The sequence below is a fragment of the Amblyraja radiata genome, chromosome 16 (assembly GCF_010909765.2).
Source record: "Amblyraja radiata isolate CabotCenter1 chromosome 16, sAmbRad1.1.pri, whole genome shotgun sequence".
NCBI lineage: Eukaryota > Metazoa > Chordata > Chondrichthyes > Rajiformes > Rajidae > Amblyraja > Amblyraja radiata.
In genome coordinates, this window is record NC_045971.1 from 33,447,569 (window position 1) to 33,459,017 (window position 11,449).

At 46.5% G+C, this 11,449-nt stretch overlaps 1 long non-coding RNA gene across 1 annotated transcript; it reads left to right on the forward strand.

The window, feature by feature from the left end:
• Window positions 1-7,171: 7,171 nt before the first annotated feature.
• On the forward strand, window positions 7,172-10,384 carry LOC116982338. Its single transcript, XR_004414431.1, has 3 exons — window positions 7,172-7,212; window positions 7,298-7,302; window positions 10,229-10,384. It is a non-coding gene; the product is annotated as an uncharacterized LOC116982338 (long non-coding RNA).
• Window positions 10,385-11,449: the final 1,065 nt, after the last annotated feature.

Consider the following 11,449-nt stretch of genomic DNA (forward strand, 5'->3'; position numbering starts at 1 on the left):
GGAGTTCAATACAATAGTCAGGAGAGACATTAGCTTGGATGCTGTAGAATCGGTATGGGTAGAACTGTGAAATAGCCAAGGGCAGAAAACACTTGTTGGAGTTGTATACAGACCGCCAAACATCAGCAGGGAGGTTGGGGATAGTATCAAGCAGGAAATTAGGGATGTGTGTAGCAAAGGTACAGCAGTTATCATGGGTGACTTTATATATAGATTGGCCAACCAAATTGGTATCAGCGCTGAGGTTGAAGATTTCCTGGAATGTATACTGGATGTTTTTTTAAGCCAAGATGTAGAGGAACTGACTGGAAGGCAGGCCATCCTAGACTGGGTATTGTGTAACGAGGAGGGATTAATTAGCTATCTTTTGTGCAAAGCCCCTTGGGCAACAAGGACAATATGGTGGAATTCTGAATTAGGATGGAGAGTGACTGGGTTAATTCATAGACTAGGGTCCTGAACTTAAAGAAAATTGACCTTGAAGGTATGAGATGGGAATTGGCTAGGATAGACTGGCAAATTATACTTATAGGGTTGACGGTGGAGATGCATTGGCAAAGACTTAAAGGTCGCATGGGTGAATTCCAAACATTCTTCAGCCTTGTCTGGCGAAAAAATAAAATGGGTAAGGCAGCTAAACCGTGGCTAACGACGGAAATCAAGGATAGTGTTAAATCCAAGGAAGAAGCATAATGGCCTGAGAAAGCAGCAAACTGGAGGAATGGGAGAAATTTAGAATTCAACTGAGGAGGACAAAGGGGTTAATTAAGAGGGGGGGGGGGGTGGGGAAAGAGCATGAAAGTGTGTAGGGAATATAAAATCTGACTGTAAAAGTTTCTTTAGAGATGTAATAAGGAAAAGATTAATGAAGACTAATGTAGTTCCCTTGTAATCAGAGACAGGTGAATTTATAATGGGAAACAGAGAAAGCGCAGAACAGTTAAATGAATACTTTGGAACTGTCTTCACGAAGGAAGACAAACGATCTCCCAGAAATACTAGGGGATTGAGGATCTAGTGGGAGGGAGGAAGTGAAGGGAATTCACATTAGTCAGGAAATGATATTCGGTAAACTTTTGGGATGGAAGGCAGATAAATCCCCAAGGCCTGATGGTCTGCACTCCAGAGTACTCAAGGAGGTGGCCCTTGAAATCATGAATGCATTGGTGATTATTTTCTAATGTTCTATAGATGCTGGATCAGTTCCTGTGGACTGGAGGATAGCTAATTTAACTCCACTTTTTAAGAAAGGAGGGAAAGTAAAATGGTAATTATAGACCAGTTAGCCCTACATTGATAGTGGGGAAGCTGCACGAGTCAATTATTAAAGATGTAATAGCAGCTCATTTGGAAAGCAGTGACAGAATCGGTCAAAGTCACCATGGATTTATGAAGGGGAAATCATGCTTGACTAATCTACTGGAATTTTTTGTGAACATTACAAGTAGAAAGGATAACGGAGAGCCAGTGGATGTGGTGTATCTGGACTTTCAAAAAGCCTTTGACAATGTCCCCCATAAGTGATAAGTGTGTGAAATTGGAGCACATGGCATTGGGGGTGGGGTATTGCAATGGCTAGAGGACTGCTTGTCAGACAGGAAGCAAAGAGTAGCAATTAACATGTACTTTTTAGAATGGCCGGCAGTGACTAGTGGGGTGTGCAAGGTTCGGTGCTGGGACCCCAGTTATTTACTATATATATTAACGATTTAGATGAGGGAATTAAATGTAACATCTCCAAGTTTGCGGATTACACAAAGCTGGGTGGCAGTGTGAGCTGTGAGGAGGATGCTATGAGGCTGCAACTTGGATAGGTTGGATGAGTGGGCAGATGCATGGGAGGTGCAGTATAATGTGGATTAATGTGAGGTTATCCATTTTGGTGGCAAAATCAGGAAGGCAGATTATTATGTAAATGGTGTCAGATTAGGAAAAGTGGAGGTGCAATGCGACCTGGTTGTGCTTGTACATCAGTTACTGAAAGTAAGCATGCAGGTACAGCAGTCAGTGAAGAAAGCTAATGGCTTTGCGAGAGGATTTGAGTTTAGGAGCAAGGAGGTCCTCGTGCAGCTATATCAGGCCGGGGTGAGACCACGCCTGGTGTATGGTGTGCAATTTTGGTCTGCAAATTTGAGGAAGAATATTATTGCTATTGAGGGAGTGCAGCGTCGCTTGACCAGGTTAATTCCCGGGATGACGAGACTGACATATGATGAAAAATGGGTAGACTGGGCTTATAATCACTGCAATTTAGAAGGATGAGTGGGAAAGTTATAGAAACATATTAAATTCTTAAAGGATTGGACAAGCTAGGTGCAAGAAAAATGGTCCCGATGTTGGGGGAGTCCAGAACTAGGGGTCACAGTTTAAGAATAAGGGGTAGGCCATTTAGGACTGAGATGAGGAAAAACTTTTACACCCAGAGAGTTGTGAACCTGTGGAATTATCTGCCGCAGAAGGCAATGAAGGCCAATTCACTGATGTTTTCAAGAGAGAGTTGGTTTTAGCTCTTAGGTCTAAAGGAATCAAGGGATATGGGGAAAAAGCAGGAACGGGATACTGATTTTAGATGATGAGCCATGATCATATTGAATGGCGGTGCGGGCTCGATGTGCCAAATGACCTGTCCTGCTCCTATTCTCTATGTTTCTATACCTTCTCTCCAGAAATGCTGCCTTTCCCAATGAGTTACTCCAGCCTTTTGTGTCTATCTCCATGTACTGTTCTGTGCTCCGAATCAATGATCCATTATTGAAATTGGAAGATTACCATCATGTACAATACTTTGTGACAACATACAGGTACCTATTTTTGCTTTGCTCAACAGTGTTGATTCTCACACCTGAAGGAGACAGCTGGAACCATCAAATGTCAGGGTCTTCTCCTGCTGACCCTGACATGTCCGTTCTCCTGCAACTCATCTCACTGAAGAGAATATACGTTTATTTCAGGAAATATCGGGCTGCCTAGATATTCTGCCTGCAATATTCCTTTACCCTGCATGACGGCTAAAGCATGAATTGCTGGAGCTAGACTGAAGTTGGAATTGTGCCATTAATGGTTGCTGCTCTTTGAATGTGCAAAAAAATTGTTGGATGTAATGTCGAATTGAGCCTATTACCGGGAGGATGTCTTTTAGTTCCTGATACCAATCACCTGGGATGGAAGATTGCAACCTTCACGTGGTCCGCCCTGTTTTGACGAACGCAATCAACCCGGTGTGCACAATCAAATAAGATCAAATCAAACAAGTTGTCCTTCAACTTTAGGCTGTGCACGCCATACTAAGAAGAAGAAGGAACCAATCACCTTATCTCTTTTCCTAAGAAATTATGGCCCTAAATGGTAGCAAGTTTCAAATTCTGGGCATAACAACAAAATGTTGCAGTAACAACTGGTCAGGCAGCATCTCTCGAGAAAAGGAGTAGCTGACTTATCAGGTCGGAAAGCTTGGATGCTGCCTGACCCGCTGAGTTACTCAGCGCTTTGTGTCTGTCTTTGGTATAAACCAGCACCCACAAGTTCTGGGCAACCTGCATCAGAGTGGATGTTCACCTTTGCATTTTTAAATTAGCTCATGTTCATAAGATCATAAGTTCCATGAGCAGAATTAGGTCATTCTACCCATCAAGTCTACGCCAACATTCAATCATGGTGGTCTATTTTTCCCTCTCAACCCCACTTTTTTGCATTCTCCCCATTACTCCCGCCAATCATACTAATCAAGAATCTGTCAATCTCTGCCTTAAACATATTAATTGACTTGGCCTTCACAGTCGTTTATGGCAATGAATTCCACAGATTTCCACAATAGCTCTGGTTTGTTCAATCTATCTTGATATAAATTACCTGCAACATCTTCATTGTTACTAAATTTAAACCGGATGTTAACAGTATTTACATCTGATGAGTGTTTCATTCAATCTTTCCTTTGTCCAGTAACAGAAGAGGAAACAGCTATGTTATGCAAGCAACTGCCATTAATTTAGACACAGTTTGTTACTGGTTGCTGGAAGCCAACCACAATTTCCTCTAATACTTTGCTGAAACCACCATTACTGAAAGTCTCGCACTTTTTTCCTCTCTTCCATACACCCTTTCAATTTCTGTTCAAATCAGCTTGTTACACAGATGTCAGTCTGAAGAAGGGTCTCGACCCGAATCGTCACCCATTCCATCTCCCCAGAGATGCAGCCTGTCCCGCTGAGTTATCTCCGGTTTGAACCAGCATCTACCTGTCCCGCTGAGTTACTCCAGTATTTTATGTCTATCTGCTGTTCTTTGTTTCTACATGAAGAGATTTATGCTGTTTCTACTGCTGGGCAATTATTTTAGGTGACTACAGGTGACTAAGCTGTCACTACATGGTCACCGGGGTGTCGCCTATATGGTTTGGGGTAGTCTCCGCCGTCGCCCAAAGATTTGAAGCGTTTTTCTGGTCGCCATTGGATTTTGCAATGACAATGGGCTTGATGCCAATGAGCTTAGCTTGACTTCTGCTGACGTAAGTGCTGTCATAGGTTGTCGCCAGGATGATGTAGGTTGTCGCCAGGTGACGTTGGTCGTCGTCGGTGCTGACTTCTGTGAATTCCATTGGCAACTACCTACGTCAACAGGCGACGGATACTGGTGACTGAATTGTCTTAAGTTGCCTTCAGTTGTCACTGACAGGGTCGTAGCTTGTGGACATAGGCTGCTGTAGGTGTGGTCATAGGTGGACGTCCTAATGGGTCGCCGGTTGTTGGTAGCTTGCCGTGGCTTTACGTCGACCAGGTGGTAGGTTGTTGTAGACATTAACAACATTGGATAAACTGAGTCCCTGTAATATTAAAACTTAACAGCGTTAAAGACGATGGGTTGTCAGTGCATCCTAGTTGTTCAGACTGGCAGTGCCGGAAACGAGCGTTAGTATGTGTTATAGTTGGGTGGAGTTAGTGATGCTGGTTTATGTGTGATTGGTTCACATGCATCATCAATCTACATCCTTCCCCCTTAAGATTAAGTGTGGAAAGGGCACCCATGCCATGGAGTTAAACATACTCGCCATATCTGTCTGGTGGTCTACTAACACAGCCCGTGCGCGTGCAGACCTAACTCTCCGGAAAGATGAGACGGAGAGCCTGGAGGCGAGAATGGAGCGGGAGAGGCTTGTGGGGACCGAAAGGGGAAACATGTGGTGGGTGAGACCCCGTAGTTAGTGGAGACCGAGGGACGAGGAGGGGTGCAAGGCATGCGGGGACGGGTGGGAGACAATGCAAAAGGCAGCTGGAACTGGAGTGGCGGAGCATAGCGTAACTGCTCAGACAGGAAGTCTCTGCAGAGGGTAGTGAGGGGAGCAGAGAGGATCATTGGTGTCTCGCTACCCTCAGTACAAGAACAGTTTCAGAGCCGCTGCCTGAAAAAAGCACTGAGCCTAGTAAAGGACAGACTGCACCCACTCCACACACATCTAGATCTCCTGCCATCAGAAAAGAGATACCGTAGCGTCAAAGCCCGGACAACCAGACTGCGAAACAGTTTCCTTCCACAGGCTGTGAGGCTGCTGAACAGTCACTCTACCTGATTCTGCTGCTTTTGCACTGACAATTTAATAACTGGCATTGCATAATAACACTGGCACTGGCTCAGGCCACTTAAATCAGCTTCCCTGGACATTTTATGACTGTTTTTACTTGTATTTTAATGTTGCTTGTTTTTACCTGCACTTTCTTTTAACTATTCGTACTGTTTTATCAGGAACTGGATTGGGTTTTTTTTTAATCGTTTTTATTTTATGCGTGAAATGTTTAAGTTTTTATGTGCAATGCTCCGGTATTCCCTGGGAAACATCCTCTCATTTTGCACTGTACAACTGTTGCTTTGCAAGATGACAATAACGGATGATAATGATAATGATAATGATAATGATAGGGACCAGCAGGCGGTGGTCGGGGCTGCCCCACAGCAAGCAGGTGTTGTCGACTTTTCCGGTATACTGCTCCCTCACAGTCCACCAGGTAGGATCGTGGCTCGTCAGTCGGGCTGACAACAGTGCCCAGGCGGGAATGTCCAGTTGAAGTTTGTAGACGGACGACCTGGCCCGGTAGTAGAGGCTTGAGTGGCCTGTTGGAACTGTCGTATGACCGTTTCTGAATGTCATGCTTCTCTTGGAGACGTTTCTGGATAGTGGCAGGCTTCAACACCCGAGGGACCAGCTGCTGTTGTGCGGTGGGGACAGGAGACCTCGTCAATCTCGACATTAGGCGCTGTGCCGGCAATCCCAGGGTTTCATCTCTAGCAATGTTTCTGAAATTCAGGAGATCGAGATAGACGTCTGACTTTGAAATGTGTGCTCTCTCCAGCAAATGCTTGGCACTTCTGACAAGCGCGTTCAGCGAGTCCATTACTCTGTGGATACTCTGGACTGCTCGTGACCTGCTGGAAATTCCATTGGTCTGCGAAAAGATAGATCATGTGGGTGGTGAACTGCCTACAGTTGTTGGTTCCCAGGCTGACAGGAATGCCATAAGCGGAGAAGTGTCTTTTCAGCTTTTTGATGACCATCTGAGATGTGAGGGAGGTCAGTTGGCTAGTTCAAACCAGTTAGAAAAGGAGTCGACCAGAACGAGGTAGTGCTTTCCGCACCATTCGAAAATGTCTGCCGCCAGCGACGTCAGGGCAGTGCTGGTGGAGGTTGTTGCAGAAGGGGCTTCCGCTGCTGGTGAATGCAAGGTTGTTGCAAGTGGGGCAGGAAGCTATGGGGTCCCGGATGTACTTGGCCATCCCCAGCCAGTAGAACAGACCATGAGCGAGTGCCAGTGTGGAGTCGGCTCCTGGGTGACAGCTGTGTGCCTCTTTGAAGAATTCGTCTCGCATCACTACCTTGGGACCCTTAACCAGAACACCATCCTGAACCACCAGTTCATCACGGACCAAGAAGAACGGCTGCACCTCTGTGGGCATGTCTGATTGTTTGTCAGGCCAGCCTGTTTTGATGATGGAGGAGAGGGTTTGAAGCGTATCGTCAGTGGCAGTGTGCGCGGCCAGGGTGCGCAGTTGCTTACTGGAGACGACGTCGACACCGCTGACCGTGAAATCTTCCTGTTCATGGGGGTGTTGTTCGCAAGATGCCCGAGGTGCACGAGAGAGAATGTCAGCAACATGCATTTCCTTACCTTTTTTGTAGGTAATGGAGAAGTCGTACCGCAACAGCTGCATCATCATACGCCGCAAGTGAGCTAGCGCGGCATGGATGGGCTTGTTCAGGATCGTCACCAGTGGTTGGTGGTCCGTCTCGACCGTGAATGTGTTGCCAAAGACGAAGTCTTGGAATTTGGTGCAGGCAAAAACGACAGCCAGCAGTTCCTTTTCGATTTGCGCGTAGTGCTGCTCCATGTCGGTCATGGTGCAAGAGGCATACACGACAGGTAGTAGGGTGCCATCAGCAGATGGTTGCAAGCATGCTGTGCCGAGCCTGTATTTCGAGGCATCTAAAGTTTGTTTTAGGGGGAAACTTTGACTTTTCTATCTGGGGGAGGGGGGCAGGGTAAGGGGGAAACCGTCTCCCAGTCGCGTCCTGGCGGGGACGCGACTATTTCTCCGAGTCGCGTCCTCGCCCCCCACCTCGCGGCCTACCAGCTGGCTCGGAGTGGCCTTTCCTGCCGGGGACCGGGAACCGGACCAGGGCTGCTACAGCGGCGGCGCAGCGCTGGAATCACCGCGGAGCGGGCGATACCTACCTGGGAGCTCCGGAGCGTTGGGCCGTTGCTCCAACATCGTGGAGCTCTGGTGCGGAGAGCTTCCAACGCGGGCGGCGCTGACCGCCATCGTGGAGTCCTGGGATGCCTCGCAGAGGGCCGTCAGCAGCAGTCTCCACCCGGCGCGGCCTACGGACATTGGAAGCCGCCGACTCCGGTAGGAGGGGGCCGACTCTGTGTCCACGCCGCTGAGGACGTTCCGCAGCCCCGGCGAGAGGTCCTGGACATCGGGCCGCCCGTAGCTGCAACTGCGGAGGGCTCAGGGAGGCCCTGACCACGGGGAACAGTGGAGGAAGAAGACTGACTTTGGTGCCTTCCCACACGGTGGGAAACTTGATTCTGCTGTGTGGGGATGTTTTGTGTAAATTCTATAGTGTGTTGAGTCCTGTTTATTTTTTATTGTATGGCTGTATGGGAATTCATTTCACTGTGCCATCTGGCACATGTGACAATTAAATCTATCTTGAATCTTGATCGTCACCGGACGTTTCAGGTCGAAAAAAGTCAGGGTCGGTGCACTGGTCAGTTTGGATTTTAAAACATCAAAGGCAACCTGATGTTGCTGGAACCATGACCACGCAGTGTCCTTTTTGGTCAGCTGCCGCAGTGTGGAGCTTAGTTTGCTGAGGTTCGGTATGAACTTTCCAAGATAGTTTACCATGCCCAGAAAACGTTGCAGGCCTTTCACGTCTGTGGGGGAAGGCATTTCTGTGATGGCAGTAGCTTTCTTCGGATCGGGTTTGAGGCCATCAGGAGTGAAGATGTGGCTGACGTAGGAGACTACTGGAACCCTGAACTTGCACTTGTCAGGATTGAGCTTGTTAGATGAGCCTGAGATTGTGATCATGTTCTGCTGCGTCTTTGCCATACACGAGGATATCGTCGACAATGATGACACAAGGTAGGTCCTCGAATAATTGCTCCATTGTTCTTTGGAAGACTTCACTGGCGGAGTTGATTCCGAATGGCATTCTCAGAAACTTATATCTGCCAAATGGGGTGGCAAATGTGGTGAGGTTTGATGACTTCTTGTCCAGCGGTATCTGCCAGAAAGAGTTCTTTGCATCGAGGATAGAAAATAGGGTTGCCATTCCGACCTTTGCCGCAACATCCTTGGGATGGTGTGGGCGCTTAATGGCAGTGTTCAGGTCTTTCGGATTGATGCACAGGCGGATTTCTTTTTTTCTTCTTGACTGTGGCAATCATGGTTGAGACCCAGTCGATGGGGTCGCTGACTGCTTCAATTACGCCTATGGAGACCATGTCCTTCAGCATAGAATGAACCCTGTCGGTCATGGCAAATGACAATCGGTGTGGGGCTCGGATGACGGGTGTCACATCAGGGTCAGTAATAATCTTGTAGGTCACAGGCAATTTGCCTAGGTTGTTGTCGAAAAGATCAGGGAATTCACTCAGCGGGTCAAACAAAATTTGGAGCTTGTGGACAGTTTTGTCAAAGGAAATCAGCCACAGCTCCTGATAGGCATGATTGCCAAGCAGAGCAACTGAATTAAAATTCAAGACATAGAAGGTCAAATCACTCGTGGTTTTTTTAATACATATTTCAAGTTGGTTTTGCCCAGAGGAACCAATACCTCCCCACCGAAAGCATGCAAAGTGAATTTGTCCTTGATGAGTGGCTCGTTAGTTCTAATCTTGTTGAAGAGGTTGATTGACATAGTGTTGACCTTCGCCCCGGTGTCTAATTTCGTGCCACAGTCTACATTGTTTACAGATATCTTCACGGTTGGATCTGGGTTCTTGGCAGCAGCATGCTGTAATGAGTAAACAGTCGAATCATCTTGCAAGTTAATTGGGCTGTATTCGGGGCCGTCTTCGAGCTGTAATTGGGGAGTGAGACTGTTGCTGTCTCGTTGCAAAAAGTTGAGACTAGACTTGGAGCTGGGCGAATTCCTCTCTCGAGCCCGAATTGATGCCCGACAAACAGAGGCAAAGTGATTTAACTTTTTTCAGTAATTGCAAGCTTTGCCGAGGGCTGGGCAGGCTGATTTTCTGTTGTGTAAATAATTGCAATTGGGACATCTCTTCTGTGGACCGCTGTGAGCCGCCTGACTAGCTCGGGTCGTAAATCGCCTGTTATCTGTGTTTGTTCGCTGCCTAGTGAGGCCCGTCAAATTTTGTTTTATGCGAACTGTCCATGGGGTCGATGAACTCGGCAGTTCTGCATGGGTGCACAGCTACATCGAGTGTCAAATCTGGCCGTCTCAGAAGCTCTAATCTGAATTTTAGATCGCTAATGCCATTCACTAAAATGTCCCTCGTTAACTGATCAGTCAGCCGATCAACCAGCATAAGTTGGAATCGGCCGCGCTGGGCTAAATACATCAAGTCCGAGATAAACGTGTCTACTCGTTCGCCAGGGAGCTGACGACGAGAGAAAAACCTTGCCCTATTCAAAATGGGATTTGAGGGCAGGTCACAGATCTGGCTTAGTTTACGCTGCAGAACATTGGGGTCATCAGGAGATTCAGCTGAGGCTATTACCTGGTCGTTGGCATCGCGGAGTGCCGGAGCATAACGGAATGTTCTGGATCGACGAAGGGCATCTGGGCCCGCAAGGTTGAGTAGGAGAGAGGCCTTTACAGCATCTGGTTCATTTCGGTGTGCAATGTTCATGTCGTGCTGGTAATCAATTTCAAACGTTGCCCAGCGTTCTCTGATATCCACATCATAGACAAGAGGGCCAGGCTTTCGACAAGAAGAGGCCATCGGAAAGTAAAACAAACACTCACAAAAGATAAAATATAAACCGTTATACAGAAGGAGTGGATCAGACCACTTCTGACACCATGCAAACAGGCACCAGAGACTGTGTATGATTTAAACACATCTTTAATCAGCACCAACACTTAACAGCGTTAAAGACGATGTGTTGTCAGTACATCCTAGCTGTTCAGACTGGCAGTGCCGGGAACAGGCGTTAGTATAAGTGTTATAGTTGGGTGGAGTTAGTGATGCTGGCTTATGTGTGATTGGTTCACATGCATCATCAATCTACAGTACCCCTCAGCAAAGAGTAAACTAGGAAGGGGAAATTCTTCGGTATCAGAGGGAGAAGCTCACTGCGTGATACCAGCGTGATGCTGATTCGAGATCATGTGTGCGTGAATTGTGCTTTAAATAATTTTGTAAATTGTAAAAATAGTTCTCCGTATCGTTATCCGGATTTTGTAAATATTTCTGTATGTAAATAAATTTAGAATAATTAGGTTAAACATTTGAACATGTTTACTAGTCCGTGGACCATCATTGTATTGCTGCTTATGTGAATGTTCGCAGATAAAAACTTGAAGTGATTACTTAGAGTGCATGGTTTATAGTAAACAAATGTTTGTGGTTTATTTCGGAGTGTGGCTGTGCATAATAGTGATAGATAGTGTCTTAACCTGTTTGTGGACTGTGTTAATTGCATGTCTGAAAATTATTTTTAGATGTTTTATTTGAAAAAAAATCATAAGGTTGAAAGAGTGTGGAGTTGGGGGAAGAAGGAGTAACTAGCTGCGAAGCTGTGATTGCTTTGAACCATTAGCCATTATCTGGTAGTGTGCTTGGGAAATATAGGGATAAAGCAAAAGATTGAAAATTCTATTTCAGTTGTTCGGAAGTATGGGGAATAATATGGACAGAGATCAAACCGAAGAAGAAAGAAGCCCATTAAAATTGATGTGTAATGAGTTTCCTCACAAGGCAGA